Source organism: Tubulanus polymorphus, chromosome 5 (assembly GCF_964204645.1).
Source record: "Tubulanus polymorphus chromosome 5, tnTubPoly1.2, whole genome shotgun sequence".
Taxonomy (NCBI): Eukaryota; Metazoa; Nemertea; class Palaeonemertea; order Tubulaniformes; family Tubulanidae; genus Tubulanus; species Tubulanus polymorphus.
In genome coordinates, this window is record NC_134029.1 from 15,245,736 (window position 1) to 15,263,977 (window position 18,242).

General features: G+C 25.8%; 1 protein-coding gene across 1 annotated transcript in view; it reads left to right on the forward strand.

Moving 5' to 3' along the window:
• Positions 1–18,242, forward strand: part of LOC141906266 (fibrillin-3-like) — a 769,611-nt gene that overhangs the window by 176,718 nt on the left and 574,651 nt on the right. The window lies entirely within an intron of this gene.

Consider the following 18,242-nt stretch of genomic DNA (forward strand, 5'->3'; position numbering starts at 1 on the left):
TGTAACAATTAATATCTTGTTATATTTATATTTTATAACTTTTTTTATTGAAAATGGTATAAATTATAAATTAAAGAGAAGATTAAGAATTATTAAAAAATTAAAGAATTCTCTCTCCCTTCCCTCTCAACAACTTAGCAACTGTTATATCTTTTATTCTTTGATACAGTTTTTATTGTTTTGTGAATGTTTACTCCTCATTTATTATACATATTTTTTATAAAAAATAAAATCATTATATTATATTTTTATATTCATTTTTTAAATCTTAATTGATTAGAAAACGTAGATAGTTTTATGATATTGAAATGATTATGAAATGTGAAAACCATTTATATATATAAACATAAAAATAATGTAAAAATATAATATAATACTTAATCAGTTTATAAAGATTAAATTAAGCAGATTATAAAGATTAAAAATTAATTGAATTGGCATTGAATAAAAAATATTTAATAACAGATATCGAAATTATTGCAACAAAATATGGAAATAAATTTGTAGCACATTTAGAATATTAAGGTTTAAGAAATATCCATAAATTTAGAACATATTTACCAGATGGATTTAATAGATTATCAATTGAAGATAGAGATGATTCAAAATCAAGAATATTTAATTCAATTTATAAAGAAAAAGATGAAAACGGACACCATGTTATGGATTTTGAATAAAAAATATTATAAAAATTTCTGAAATAAGAAAATATTAAAAAAATATTATTCAATATTACAATTCATATTATAGAATATTATTTTATTAGGGTTTTCACAGAAAACCCCATTGAGATTCGCGTGTTTCTTATTATCATTATTATTTTATTGTCACACTATTTGCACTAAAAGAACATAGGCTTTGTTACCTTGCCACTTTCAAATATTCTTTGAGTTCATAACCACTCAATTTGCCTCTAGTTTCTTTAAGTCCTAATAATGTTTTTAAACTCGGGGTTGGTATTTTCGGCAATTCTTGAATCGTTGATTGTTTAGTTGTTATTATTTCGTCCACAATTGTTACTAATTGTTGATAGTTGTCTAAAAGTTTCTTAAGCTTTTCGATAGTTTGGTCGTCTATCTCTTTTACGTTCTCTTGAGATGGTGTGTTAATATCCATCGTTTCTGGTTCCTCTTCACTTTCTGGTGTTTGACTTGCAAATTGTAATTGACTTGCAATTGTATGCCATTTTATTAATCTAAAAGATATCTATCTAACGTAAAATAGAATTAACTTATGAAGTGGTTGTTGCGAAATATAATCACTGCACTTAAATATATTCAAAGTAGCCCCTTTCCGATTTCTTAATAACTACAAAAACGGTACTTACATTTATAGCTGGAACCGAAAAGAATCTGTTGTGTTTGAAATTCTCAGTTTACAGGAAACCCACTTATTCTGGATCCTACTTGCATTATTTTCCCTTTACCACTGATAGCATAAAAGTCGGTGTTGCTCAAGGATTATTTCTTCGTGCTTTAAGGCTTTGCGACCCCCTTTTTCTCGATGATGAACTCACCCAGATCCCTTAATAAGTTAGCTTATCCTAACGACCTTTTGAATAAAGCTTTTTCGAGTACGTCACACCCATTTTTGTAATTATTGAGTTTTGCCCCTTCAGAAACAGCTCATCGTCGTACCTTTTGTTCCTTTTTTGGAAAAATCAAAACCCCCTTCATCTCCTTAACAAACAGTTCGTTTTCACTTACAATAATTAACTTAGTCATAACTTAACTCACAATTCCAGCAAAACGGAACCTTTGAACATTATTGTATAGAAAATACATTGTAAAGTATGTAATAAAATATATATTGGTGAAACTGGGCGTGATTTGAACAAGCGCCTCAGAGAACATAAAATAACGTAAAAAATTTCAAACCTGAGAGAGGAGTAGCTAATCACGTTTATGAAACTAGTCACAATTTTGATTTTTATAATGCCGCTTTTATCTTTCCCTGTCCCGATAAAACCAAACGTCACATTATGGAATCTGCCCTTATTATTGAAAATATGGTTAAATGAGTTAATTCGAATAACGGTTTTTTCTTCACAATATTTTGATCTCTAAATTTCTCGCTTCACTTGTACCCCCACTAATATAATCCGTTAGCTTGTTTTTTTCCGTTTGACACTTCCACTCACTCACTACCTTACTCATTCCTTGATTATCCATTTGATGTTCTTGCCTTTTGTTTTTGTCTGATAACCCCTTAGTTTGTCTGCTTTTGAACCCTGTGGACTTTGTTTTTAGATTACTTTAATCTCGCACTACATCCCCTTAGTTTGTGGTTTGCCTTCTTTGTTTTCTTTCTTAGTGTTCCGGCTTTTGTTATTTAATTACTTTAATCTTAATCCTTTAATCTTTATCATTTGTCATATTCTTGTATAAATATCCTGTCATTTGATTTTGTTCTCAGTACCCCTGATGATGGCTAACAGTTGTAAGCCGAAACGTCGCTCCTCAAATACAATCATTCTGATATAGAATTTTTCAATCTTGGCTTCGTTATTGTGGGATTTCTCTCGTCACGGGTATGGTATATTTAAGTGGTAATAAGATAATATAAAACTACCTAAGATTTTTTGTTTTTCAATTAGATATAAACAAAGATGATTTTATAAATTTGTTAGAAACAAAATTATAAAATTATAAAATATTATAAATATATCTGAAATTATAAATATTTAGAAAAATATTATCAAATGTTACAAAAGGTTTAAGTAATAATCACTAATTTAGAACATTTTTACCAGATAGATTTTGAATGATTTTTAATAAAAATTTTCTATGATAAGTGGATACTAACAACAAGAAAAATCATAGCCCATATGTAAAATTAATATAGATAAATCACAAAAATTTAGACATCTAAAACACATTTAGAAATAAATTGAAATTAGAATATAATAATGAAAAATGTAATCAATCATTTAGTGAAAAAATATACTATGATCAACATTTAAAATCTAAAATTCATATTAGAAATTTAAATAAGAATATTTTAGTTGAAGATTATTTCGATGAAAATAATGATAAAAAACAAGAGACAATAAGGAAAATAAAAAATAAATTGAACAAGGTGCCCACGGGCACTGTTAGTTTTAGCGCAGAAGTTAGTGAATTGAAGTTGGAGTTAATCATATGCACCATAATAGACGATACATTGGTTTAGTAAGGTGCTCTATCAGCTTATACTTGACATAAAAGGAAATGCATGTTATAAAAGTATAAGGTAATTAGATTTTAAATGACAAACAGTGGTTTATACGAGGAGGAGAAGTTAGATACATAGAACATTTTAAGAAGGCCTTATAGATTTTGAAATGAAATACGTATAATAATTATAAATTATAAGCCTCCTAATAAATTATAAGGTTTCGTTAAATCAAAAGCATCTCAGATGTCATATTTATATTTTTGTTGCTGAAGCTGAAATCAAAGCAGCTGTATTGGGAGATGAGTAAGAATTCTAAGTTCCATACAAACTCTGTCAGGATTTTCAGGATTCAAAGCCGAGACCTAATGCTAAAAATTGATACCTTGTCTCTCCACTCAGCTGAGCTTAAAAATTATAAAATTCTACCCTGTACATTTTTTTAAACCATATTTTTCTAAACCTTATTTATACTATAACAGACCCAGTAGTTTTTGAAATAAATGGATAAAGTTTATAACATTTTAAAACTAAAATGATTCTTTCTGTGAGGTCGGTTAGCATTCTAATGAATTCACTATCTATTCTCAAACAACAGTAGATCAGTTCGATCTTTATTCGCCGGACGGAAGCGACAGTCCACGTTCCCTCGAAGTATCATTCCAACGGCGATGCAGTTTAAAGCACTCCGTATGAGAAAGCGTGGGGATCGCGGCTACCCTGCTACGTAACCATCTCGTCATACACCTTAGCGTCTAGTAGTAGCGCAAGAGAGGCAGAGGTCAACAAGACGAATCCCACGCAGAGGCAGGATCGTAGCGAGTAAGCCACATTAAATTCTGCGTTCGAATTCATCTGTATACTACACAATATTGGTCGACCTTTATGGTGTTTTTAATGCGAATTAGAATTGTTTGAAATTCATCTTCATTTCGATACAAACATTTTTTTTCGTGAAGATAATCCCGGGGTATGCATAATTAATTTTAATTCAAATATTTTCAAAAAATTTTTTTTTATTAAGAGAATATCCTTTGTCTAAAGATTAACTGCTTCGTTGATGATATTGGTGAGCTTCATGTGTTTCTAAAACGAGGGCGCTCATCACAGCTCAGCAGTAAATACGGCAAACTGCGCCGCACATCGACATGCAGTTCTCAGCACAGTACAAGATAAATGAAAAATCCTCGTCAATTTTGTTTCTTTTGTTGTTTTCTTATTGAAGAATTTGTTATGTTATATCAGTAATATATAAAAAGCCTACTAGTAAATTCGACAGCAAATGTTGTACAATTCCGCTCATTTTGTATTTACGTTAGTAGATCAAGATGACGTCACACGACATCACTAAAAATCCCCCAAAACTACATAAAATTGTCAATTTACCCAATTTAGGCTCATCAATAGCCTTCAAAAGCAGTCGCCACTTAGCTACCATTATAACAGCCAACTTAATGCAGGACGTAGCCCGTGAATTATTTCACTCTCGGAGGAGATAGCGGTCAACACGAATTCAACACTCCGTTTAATACTAATAGATTCAGCTGTGCTGAATCTAAAAATTAATTATCATACATTGAAAATGTTAGAAATTATATTAATTCATTAAATCCCAAAAAAAGAAATAGAAATAACCGAAGCATTTAAATCGAATATTGGTCCAGCAGCTATTGAATTTGAATTTTATAAAGGTTAAACATTAGAAGAAAATAAAATCATTTAGAAAATATAAAAATATTATGAAAATAATTACAGATGTAAAGTATCCAAAAATAAGTATATCATCAAAAGTTGAATTTAAAAAAACTTAAGATAAACCAATATTTAATAGTCAATCTCATTCACAACATATTATTTCAAAAAGACATATAGATGATAAATTAAATAAATGTTATAATGGTTTTTAAAATAAAGTAGAAGAGACAAATTTTGAAGGAACTGGTTTAATATTTGATGAAATTATATTTGTGACTGAATAATAGATGAAACCAATAGATGAAAATAATTTATCATATTATAAAGATGATATTATAAATGCATCGAGTTATATCAAATTACCATTTAAAACTAATGCTGTGACAAACATAAACAATTTTGATGACAAATATTTCTTTTCTAATCAATTATTAGTTGTTTACATCCTACAATATTAATATTTGTAGATTAACAAACTATAAACAATTTGAAAATAATCATAAAATAGATAATTATCCTGTTAAAATTAAACAAATTCCAATAATAGAAAGAGATAATAATCTAAAAATTAATGTGTTCAAAAACGAATGGTAATAATATAAAACATTTACGTTAGAACCTTTATACTTATCAAAAGATTATGATAAAAATGATGTTATAGATATATCATATTATGAAAATCATTATGTGGATAAAACAAATTGAATTATTTTTTCGAACAGAAAATGATCATAATTATAAAATATTTCTATGTAGAAAATGTACCACTACATTTTATTCAGAGAGTTCCTTAGGAAATCATAAACAATAATGGGATAATCATGATTATTGTAAATTGATAATGCCAAATGAAAAACATAAAATATTAGAATTTAAGAAATACGAATACAAGAATAAAGTACCATGTGTAATAAATGGTGATTTTGAATCATTAGATAAAGAATTAATGATCAAGACAGAAAAGAAATATATTATAAAAGAAAGAAATTAAATTCAAATAAAAATGTTATCAATAATTTTTGTGATTTATTAATTGAATGTGAAATAAAATTAAGTAAATTGTTAAATAAGAATGAAGGAATTATTATGACAGAACAAGATGAAGAAGACCTTAATTTTGCAGATAAATGATTTTATTGTGGAAAGGTATTCAATTTAAAAGATAACATAGTTAACAATTATGTCATAAAATAGAAGAAATTAATAATGAAATCGAAAAATTAATTTCGAAAATAAAATAATACGAAATTATAAATCTAAAATGCTAGTTAAAACATCTGAAAATTATATATCTTTTCAATTTGGTCGTTTAGGATTTATAGATTCATATAGATTTTTAAGTAGTTCTTTTGATATTTTAACAAAACGTTTAATTATTGATGAATTATTATCCAAATGATAATGATTTTCATAAAAATCATAATGATTTTGAAATAACTTAATTATCAAAACAACCATTTCATGAAGATCAACTTTTTAATAGAACATTAAACATTTGGAATCATCTTAAAATGAAAAATCATGGAAAATTAGTTGATTTATACTTAAAATCCGTTGTTTTATTATGATCTGATATATTTGAATGATTTTGAGATGTAAAACTAACATGTTTTAATAATGATCCTTGTCATGGTTATTCTAGTCACGGTTCAACTTGCGATTGTGGATTGAAATTTACTGATATAGAAATGGATTTATTAACAAATATAGATCAATTATTATCATTATTTGAAAATGCATTTAGCGGAGGTGTTTCTTGTTTTAGGTGATAGATTTTAATATAAATGATAATCCTGGATATAAATTATTACATACAGATCCAAATAATTTATATGGATGGGCAATGTTGGAACCACAGCCATATGGAATTTTTTTCGAATTAACAGAAGTTATAGATAATAAATATGATTGGAAAAAAATAATATCAAATATTGATGATAATTCTGAAATTGGTTATACTTTTGTTGTAGATTTAGAATAATCAGATAAGATAAATTATAAATCAATACATTTAGTATATATTCCACAACATAAAACTGTAAAACATGAAGAATTATCTAATTATCAAAAATGAATTAAACCTGAAAATTATAATAATACATTCAAATTTATGGTAACTCAAGAAAATAAATATAATTACGTTATTCATGATAGAATTTTAAATTTTATCTAAAACAAGGAATGATATTGAAAAAGTACATAGATATATTTCATTTAGTCAATCGAAATGGTTAGAAAAATACATCGATTTTATTACAAACAAAGAATGATATCTAAAACTGATTTTCAAATAGTTTTTTTTAAGCTCATTAATAATGCATTTTATGGTAAAACATGTGAAAATATTAGATATAGAAATGGTATTGGATAAGTTTGTAATGGAAAAAGAATTAGACATTTACAAACATATCCAAAGTTAGGAAAGAGATAATTTGATGAAAATTTAGCAGTAGCAAAAATGAAAAGAACATCAATGAAATTTAATAAACCAGTTCATGTTAGAGCTTCAGTTTAGAAATTTCAAAATTTTTAATGTATGACTTTTATTATAATGTTTTAAAACCACATTTTTGTGAAAAACATAGAAATACTTTATTTTGACACCGATTTATATAATTTGAAAATGAAAACAACTATTTTAGTAAATAATTTAAAAACATTGAAATATCATTTTGATTTAAGTAACTATCCTAAAAATCATGAATTATTTAGTAATGAAAATAAAAAAGTCCCAGGTAAATTTATAGATGAATTAGGAGGTGAAGAAATCATAGAAAGATGATATTATAAATGCATCGAGTTATATCAAATTACCATTTAAAACTAATGCTGTGACAAACATAAACAATTTTGATGACAAATATTTCTTTTCTAATCAATTATTAGTTGTTTACATCCTACAATATTAATATTTGTAGATTAACAAACTATAAACAATTTGAAAATAATCATAAAATAGATAATTATCCTGTTAAAATTAAACAAATTCCAATAATAGAAAGAGATAATAATCTAAAAATTAATGTGTTCAAAAACGAATGGTAATAATATAAAACATTTACGTTAGAACCTTTATACTTATCAAAAGATTATGATAAAAATGATGTTATAGATATATCATATTATGAAAATCATTATGTGGATAAAACAAATTGAATTATTTTTTCGAACAGAAAATGATCATAATTATAAAATATTTCTATGTAGAAAATGTACCACTACATTTTATTCAGAGAGTTCCTTAGGAAATCATAAACAATAATGGGATAATCATGATTATTGTAAATTGATAATGCCAAATGAAAAACATAAAATATTAGAATTTAAGAAATACGAATACAAGAATAAAGTACCATGTGTAATAAATGGTGATTTTGAATCATTAGATAAAGAATTAATGATCAAGACAGAAAAGAAATATATTATAAAAGAAAGAAATTAAATTCAAATAAAAATGTTATCAATAATTTTTGTGATTTATTAATTGAATGTGAAATAAAATTAAGTAAATTGTTAAATAAGAATGAAGGAATTATTATGACAGACCAAGATGAAGAAGACCTTAATTTTGCAGATAAATGATTTTATTGTGGAAAGGTATTCAATTTAAAAGATAACATAGTTAACAATTATGTCATAAAATATAAGAAATTAATAATGAAATCGAAAAATTTATTTCGAAAATAAAATAATACGAAATTATAAATCTAAAATGCTAGTTAAAACATCTGAAAATTATATATCTTTTCAATTTGGTCGTTTAGGATTTATAGATTCATATAGATTTTTAAGTAGTTCTTTTGATATTTTAACAAAACGTTTAATTATTGATGAATTATTATCCAAATGATAATGATTTTCATAAAAATCATAATGATTTTGAAATAACTTAATTATCAAAACAACCATTTCATGAAGATCAACTTTTTAATAGAACATTAAACATTTGGAATCATCTTAAAATGAAAAATCATGGAAAATTAGTTGATTTATACTTAAAATCCGTTGTTTTATTATGATCTGATATATTTGAATGATTTTGAGATGTAAAACTAACATGTTTTAATAATGATCCTTGTCATGGTTATTCTAGTCACGGTTCAACTTGCGATTGTGGATTGAAATTTACTGATATAGAAATGGATTTATTAACAAATATAGATCAATTATTATCATTATTTGAAAATGCATTTAGCGGAGGTGTTTCTTGTTTTAGGTGATAGATTTTAATATAAATGATAATCCTGGATATAAATTATTACATACAGATCCAAATAATTTATATGGATGGGCATTGTTGGAACCACAGCCATATGGAATTTTTTTCGAATTAACAGAAGTTATAGATAATAAATATGATTGGAAAAAAATAATATCAAATATTGATGATAATTCTGAAATTGGTTATACTTTTGTTGTAGATTTAGAATAATCAGATAAGATAAATTATAAATCAATACATTTAGTATATTGTCCACAACATAAAACTGTAAAACATGAAGAATTATCTAATTATCAAAAATGAATTAAACCTGAAAATTATAATAATACATTCAAATTTATGGTAACTCAAGAAAATAAATATAATTACGTTATTCATGATAGAATTTTAAATTTTATCTAAAACAAGGAATGATATTGAAAAAGTACATAGATATATTTCATTTAGTCAATCGAAATGGTTAGAAAAATACATCGATTTTATTACAAACAAAGAATGATATCTAAAACTGATTTTCAAATAGTTTTTTTTAAGCTCATTAATAATGCATTTTATGGTAAAACATGTGAAAATATTAGATATAGAAATGGTATTGGATAAGTTTGTAATGGAAAAAGAATTAGACATTTACAAACATATCCAAAGTTAGGAAAGAGATAATTTGATGAAAATTTAGCAGTAGCAAAAATGAAAAGAACATCAATGAAATTTAATAAACCAGTTCATGTTAGAGCTTCAGTTTAGAAATTTCAAAATTTTTAATGTATGACTTTTATTATAATGTTTTAAAACCACATTTTTGTGAAAAACATAGAAATACTTTATTTTGACACCGATTTATATAATTTGAAAATGAAAACAACTATTTTAGTAAATAATTTAAAAACATTGAAATATCATTTTGATTTAAGTAACTATCCTAAAAATCATGAATTATTTAGTAATGAAAATAAAAAAGTCCCAGGTAAATTTATAGATGAATTAGGAGGTGAAGAAATCATAGAATTTTTTGGAATTAGATCAAAAATTTATTCATATAAAACAAAAACAAAAAGGTATAACAAAAAGTGCAGTACAAAAAATATTAAATCAAATGATTATATAAATTGTATTTTCAATGAGGAAGTTAGAAATAATAAAACAAAATGTTTAATATCAGAAGATCATGAAATGTTTATAAACAAATAGAAACATTTAGTTTGAATCCATTTGATGATAAAAGATGTATTTTAGGTAATGGAATTCATACAGTTGCTTATGGTTGCAATTAAGATGAATATCTATATTTATAATGTTGGAAGTTTTATTTCAATAAATGGAATCCGAAAAAATAAAATCTCAATATAATATTAATAATAGAGTTGTTAATAGATATAATTATGAAAATGTTCAAATTGTTAATTAAGTATGGAAGTATGGAAGCCCTGAAACGACATTACGAATTACGTTTTACGTTTTACGAATTACGTTTTTCGAATTACGAGTTAGGTTAACGATTTACCATATGAGCTCCCTGCTTTTCGTGTGTTACGCGAGGTTAAGGTCTTATACAATTAGGTTTAATTATTATACAATTAATTTTCTTATTTTTTTTTTTTTTTTTTCTTTTTTATACGAATTACGTTTTTCGACTTACGTTTTACGAATTACGTTTTACGACTTAGGTTTTACGAATTACGTTCTATGAACGCTTCACGGGCTTTGCAATGAAGTCGAATCATGACGAAGAATGAATCGACTGAATTCATTTTGCATTTCGAAATATATACATGTATATATCAATAGTAAAATTTACGGAGTTTCGTATGCATTTTTTATTACAATATAGAGTAATAATGAGACCAAGGAAGTCAAAAAGTGACTTATCATAATTTCAAATGATTAAAAGTATAGAGATTCAGCCTGCATACGGCCAGATTCTTAATTAATAAATTACGAACACTGACACTGTGTTTGGCAAGGGCACGATGATTTAAGACGATACAAAGGCTGAAATTATCCGGGGTTCATGGAGATAAAAAGGAATTGAACTCATCGGATACAATTGTTCAATTGTAACAAATGATCAGAACAAGTCTTAGATTTTAATAATGAAAATATATATTTATATTTGAAAGCAAAGCGTTTGGGCTGCAATGTCATCCATCTAGTCGTACTTAGTTGAGGAAGCATTCGGCAAAAAATTACAACCGATCACACAACAGTGCTGCCTTCTGCCTGCTACCCAAAGTTATTCACGACACGGTCGGAGAGTGCATCACAACCTTGACCTCTTGTGACAAATTGAACCGATATGTAGTGGTAAATCGTTGCCCAAAATGTAAGTAGTAAAACGTAAGTCGTAATTCGTAAAACGTAAAACGTATATCGTAATGTCGTTTCAGGGCTTCCATAATTAAGTGAATTATTAATAGAACATAATAATTTAAAATATTCTAAAGATGGTAAGCAAAGTTATTGTAAAACTTGTAATCAACGAAATTATAACAAAAGATCTAGAAAATAATCCAGATTATTTAAAAATTGGCAAAATAATAATAGAGAACATATCTATAATTATCAAAATCAAAATTATCATTCAGATCCAATATCCAAATTAAAACAGTTACATAGAAATAGTTTGAATATAATTTTCAAAAACTAAATGAAATCAGAAAAATCACTAGATTTTGTAGGATGTATAATAGAATTTTTTAAATCATTGATAGAATATCAATTTGATAATAATATAAATTTTGATAATCATGGAGAATATTGGGAATTAGATCATATAATTCCATTATCATTAATAAAAGATGAAGTTGAAATAAAGAAACTATATAATTGGAAAAAATTCAACAATAATCGAAAATTGAAAATAGAATAAAAGGAAATGAAATTAATAAGAGCTGAAAAAATGTATAAATTCATGGAATAATATTAGGAATATGATTTTATATTGAGAATCTGAAATGACTTATCTGGACAATTTAATTGCTCCTAATAGATTAACAAAAGAAGTAAGATATGAAATCATATTCTAATATAATTCAAATAGAAAACATTAAAAATTTCTTATTTTCAACAATTTAATATAATTTATTACATTCTTATTCAAAATCTATTATTTCTTTTCAAAAAGATAATACTCAATATCTCAAATAGAATTGAATTTTAAAAAAAAACCTTAAATAGCCATTATTTTTATTGCTATATTTCTATTTTAAAACCTATCATATCTAATCGTTGACTAGAATTCTTTAATTTCGTATAGTTAGTAGCACATAAGGAACTATTTTAATATTTTTTTTTCCCTAGTTTTCTAAAATAAATGACAAATAAAAATAAAGATGACTATAGCTGGGTTTCTGCCTTCCTCGAAATAATGTCGTACAGGGATGCGTGCAAACATTTAAACCGAAATCAGTTCGTAATATTCCGCTTTTTGAAGGAGCGGTACCTAGGGGTCAACTCATAACATTTCTGATTGACCAACGTGTGCTACTACGCGCAAAGAACTAATGTGCCAAGTTTAGGGCAATAACATCGAGAATAACGAAGATACGGTGCTTTTACCATTCCCTAGTGGCAATTAAAGCGCATTCGGTTATTATTAGTTCCGACAAATAGTCGACTAGATACGAAAACCAAATATGGTAAGTGGCCTTGCTTGCCTGCAATCATTCTTTTTTTCGGTGTAGTGGGAAGGTATTTTGAACTAGACTGACTTTCTTCTATATGTCGTCACCAACGCTGCTACGTCACGATGTGATGTATAAGGAACCTCAAACTTGTAGTGTAAGTAATGGGGTAAGTGTCTTTTCATACCAGAGGTTGAAAGGTCGAGCTCATAAAAATGAACAATAAATTCTCACACGCTCGAATTTATTTTTAATTTTTCTCTCACTCAACTTTTCAACCTCTGATATGAAACAACACTTACCCCATTACTCTAATTATATTTATATATATGAACATTATATAAATGAATATTATATTAATGAAATCAGTTTTGATAAAAAATTTTGTATAGTAAATGGAGAGAAAACAAATACACAGTGAATTCCTAGCTGGAATTAAAGATACTAAAAATGTGAAATCTGTAGATTATAAATTCAAAAAGTTAACAGGATTAACATTACATAAGAAATATTTAATTACAAATATTGAAACCATTACTAATAGGTATGATAATAAATTAGTTATTTACTTTGGATATGAAGGATTAAGAGGAAATAAATATAAATTCAGAACATATTTACCAGATAGATTTCATAGATTATCTAGTGAAGATCTAGAAGAAGTGTGTTCAGGTGATTTCTATTTCATATATAAAGGTAAGAATGAAAAAGGGCACCATGATTTCGAATAATATAAAATCAATTTCAATAAAAAATGTGATAGTAAAATGGAAGAAAATAAGAAGTACTACTGTCCAACATGTAAAGTCAATAAAGATAAATCTCAAAAAGCAGTGCACAATGAAACCGAATCTCACGTAGAAAATAAATTGAAATTAGAATATAATAAAGATATATTAGAAACTAAATTAGATGAATTTAAGCATGAAAAAGAAATATATAAATGTGATACATGTAATCAATCATTCATTAAAAAAAGAAATTATAACGAAAATTTAAAATCTAAAAGTCATATTAGAAATATCAATAATGACATTTAAGGTTACTTCTTCGCAGGCTACTTCTTCGCACGCTCGAATTTATTTTTTACTCACTCGACCCTTAAACCTTTGACCTGAAACAACATATTACCAATTACTCTCAAAATATTCATGTTTTAAAAGTGAAAGTAAAATGTTAGCATAATAATCTAGAAAATAAGATCAGATATAGATTTCGAATGATAAAATATAAATTCTAACAAAAAAAGTGTGAGTAAAGTGTGAGTGATATAATTCATATTTAAAACAGTGTATTTTTATTTATATGAGTTAAATTCTTATTTTTAAGCATAAAAAGTGTGAGTAAAGTGCGAGTGAAATAATTCATATTTAAAACAGTGAATATTTATATTTGAATGAGTTTTAATAAAAGTTTTGTTATAAAAATGAAGAAAGAAGAAGAACCCAAATTCAAAATCCAAATCAATGAAACCAATAAATTATTTTCACAGTTTAACATTAGAAATTATATTTCAGCAACAAATTTAGTGTCCGCAAGACATTATAAAATTGATAATATTACTGTAATTAATCAAATATTATCAAATGAAACATATTCAATTACTGAACTAGTAGATACTTTTGATAATGGAATCAAAAATCCTAAAATATCTAATACAGTTTTAAATTTTAAAGGAACTTTAGATGAAAACATAATAAATATTCTTAAAATTCCTTTCAATGAAAGAAAATGTGATATAATACTTTCAAAAGATTATAACGATTTGATTAACTTAAGAATTGAAAAACGACAATTATATTATTTCAATTTTGATAATAAACAAATTATCTATAATGAAAATTCATCAAATGTTGCAATTCAATGTGAATTAGATAATATAAAGATGTTGGAGTTCAATGTAATTTAGATGATGAACTTAGAAAATTCAATCCTAATGAAAAAGTGTATCGTTATTGCGGAGGTAAATATTTAAAATCACATAAATCAAAACATTATCAAGAGTTAAACATATCGAATATGAAAAAAAAAAATATATATATTGAAATAAGATTAAGCTGTGTGTTTCAGATGTCATAACTCAAAATAATAATTCAACTCTAAATATTCATATTCAAAATAAGACATTTCAAATAACTTATCAATCTTTTAATTTCTTTTCTTTAAATAAATGGATGGTTTCATTCCAACTGGGAAAAGTGTTTTTAAACATTATCTTATAGCAGGAGGGTTAATATTGGCTGCGCTTTTCCTTTACTATGAGAATATAAGTAAAGTTCTAATGAATGAAAATATTAAATTGAGTAATAAGTTTAAGAAGTTAAATGGAAACAACCACAGAAAAAATAACAATAAAAAAGTTAATGATTTAAATGATTTGGAGGATTAAAACAGCATCCTTTAATTTGATTTATTTTATATATTTTAACTATAAAAATGAGTGAAAGTAAGGTATTAGATTTATTACATCTATAGATGAATATCAACAGAATATTAAATGAATTATTATGCTTACAGGTTTATTTTCTTTTTCAATTTATAGTATAAAACAGTTGTTAGAATTCTATGATTCTTGTAAAATTAGATACGCGAAATTAAAAAAAAACATTGATTTTATTTCAGATAGAATAATTGATATCAAGTGTTGTGAAATATGCAATAAAAAATATAAAGATAAAAAGAGTTTGAGAAATCATAGATATATTCATGAGCTTAAGAATGAACTGTATAATTCAAATAAGGTTATTCATATATGATATTTTAATTCTTTACATTTGACTAGAATAATACAAGATGATACTAACTTACTCAAGGTAAAGTTTTTCTGTTGTACACTTGGAATATCCCGAACCTAATATAACTATATATATATATATATATATATATATATATATATATATATATATATATATATATATATATATATATATGCAAATAATCTATATGGTTGGGCAATGATGGAACCTCAACCTTATATTTAGAGATATTTTAAATTGAACTCATTTATATTTGATGTTATTTAATATATAAATATTTATATTTAGAGTTATTTAAATGATTATTCCATCATATTCCATATCATCCATATTAGATTTTAATATCCATAGTTTTGCTTCTTTCAATTTTTCAAAATTTATTAAATAGACATGAAATATTTTTTCCATTTTAACAATAAAATATTAGTTTCAGTAACATTAATATCTAAATTAATTAACGAATTTAAAACTAAATCTTCATATTTATTATTATTATTATTATTATCTATTGATGGAATATTGTAGCTAATTACTTTATTATATTGAAAATCTTTATGTTCAATTTTGAAGTTATTCCGGTTAAAACATTTGAACTTAAACCTAAGACACCAATTGATATAGCTAAAGGTGTAAATCGACTGAATATTGCTGATTATGATATACATTGCTAATTGTAACAGATCCACTTATAATAAGATAATGCGTAATTTTACTTTTTAAATATTTTCTCTTTTATTATTTTCAAATTATTTTCAAATTCTAATATTTGGTTTTTCTAGATGATTTTAATATAAATTTACTTATATAATGCGGAATAATAATAATGCCATCAATTTTATCCCTCATTTATATTATGAAAAGATTATCAATTCGTAAATTTATAAGTTACAAATAATACAATAATTGTTCCATCTAAAATCCAAATTATTATTCATATTTTTGTTGTTCTATGCTTCATGTATAGTAATCTGATAATTTTGGTTCACATAGACGTAGTTTTTCATTATTTGTTATTGAATTATATAAATTCATTGCTTCATCAACTGATTTAAAATCTCTATGTGATATATTTTGATGATAAAGTTGTTTATCAATATAATCTAAATGAGTTTGTCTTTTTTCTCTATATTGTTCAGTTGCTTTATAACATTTCTCAATATGTTTAAACTAATAGCCACCATCAGTAAATGCTAATAATGTGTTAACAATATTGCTGATCTAATAATAGTTATAATCGCAGATGCCATTTATTTAACAAAAAAAATTAAACATCAATTGGAGGAATATATTTCTGTTTTTCTAAATAAACAATTGTGAAATAAGATTAAAAAGTTACAGCTAATGGTAATTTAAAAGTATTATTTATATCAAATCTATCAACATTAATATTTCCTACTTCAAATACTTTTAAATAACAAAGATAGCGGGAGAAAGGGAGAGAGGGAGAGAGGGAGAGGGAGAGAGGGAGAGAGAGAGAGGGAGAGAGGGAGAGAGAATTCTTTAATTCTCTAATAACTCTATTATAATTTTTACAATTTTCAATATTATAAAATTTATATAATGTATAATACTTATTAATTTAAAATAACATTTATTTTTCATTTTATTAATATAAGAATTTCTTATTTTAATATTTATTTCGACATTTACATATTTAATTTATTTTAATATTTATTTTTTATATTTTGATATTGATTTTTTATATTCTCATATTTTTCTTTAATATTTTAAAACATAGAATATTCAAATAAATATGAGAGTATGTGTATAATTATTTAGCGGACAAAAGCAAGTGATATTGGACAGGTATTTGTCCATGGAAACCAACATGTGTATAATTATGTTTTCAGATTGAAGGTTGAAAAGTTGTGTGAATAAAATAAAAGTAAATTCGACCTGGTGGGAATTTATTTTTATTTTATGAGCTCAACCTTTTTACCTTTCGAACACATCGCTTTTACCCTTCAAAAACATCTCGTTTTTACCCGTCAAAATTATCGTTTCCCCCGTCAAATACATCGTATTTACCCGTCAAAACCATCTCGATTCTACCGTCGAACACAGCAATTTTACCCCTCACAAACATCGTTTTTACCCGTCAAACACATGGTTTTTACCTGTCAAAAATATCTAAATTTTTACCCGTCAAATTAAGCATCAAATCACGTATTTGGACCTGAAAAAATCAATATCATTTCATTGCTCCCACGTTCTTCTTTAGACTGTGGTTGATGAGAGCGTGTGCCTGATCCTTTCTTTTTACCCCACTTGAGCCTTAAGTGCTATTGCGTTCACTTTTTGTCCAGCACCCGTCCGTCCCTAGACGGAATCCAGCTATTTTGTGAAGATTGAAGACCCTTCAATAGATTTTCTTCAAATTTGGATTATACGATACATGGTGTCTCTGCGCCCCTAGTTCAATAGTGAACTTGGGGATCCCTAATGTTGCAAACCAATATCCTATAATCGTCCATCAAGTCGCTTTGGAGGGTCCATAAAAGTGAGCCGTTTAAGCTTAAAAGCTGGACTCGATACCTGTCAAATTCTTCGTTGAGTTGCCATGAAACAATTTTAGTGAGGTCCAAATATTCGGCCAAGTATGTGATTTGATGCGTAGTTTGACGGGTAAAAACGGTTGTTTTGTCGGGTAAAAAACGAAGTGTTTGACGGGTAATTACGATGCGTGTGACGGGTTAAAACAATGTTTTAAAGGGTGAAATTGGTGAGTTTGATGGGTAAAATCAAAATGTTTTTTGACGGAAAAATACGATGTTTTAGACGTTTAAACAATATGAT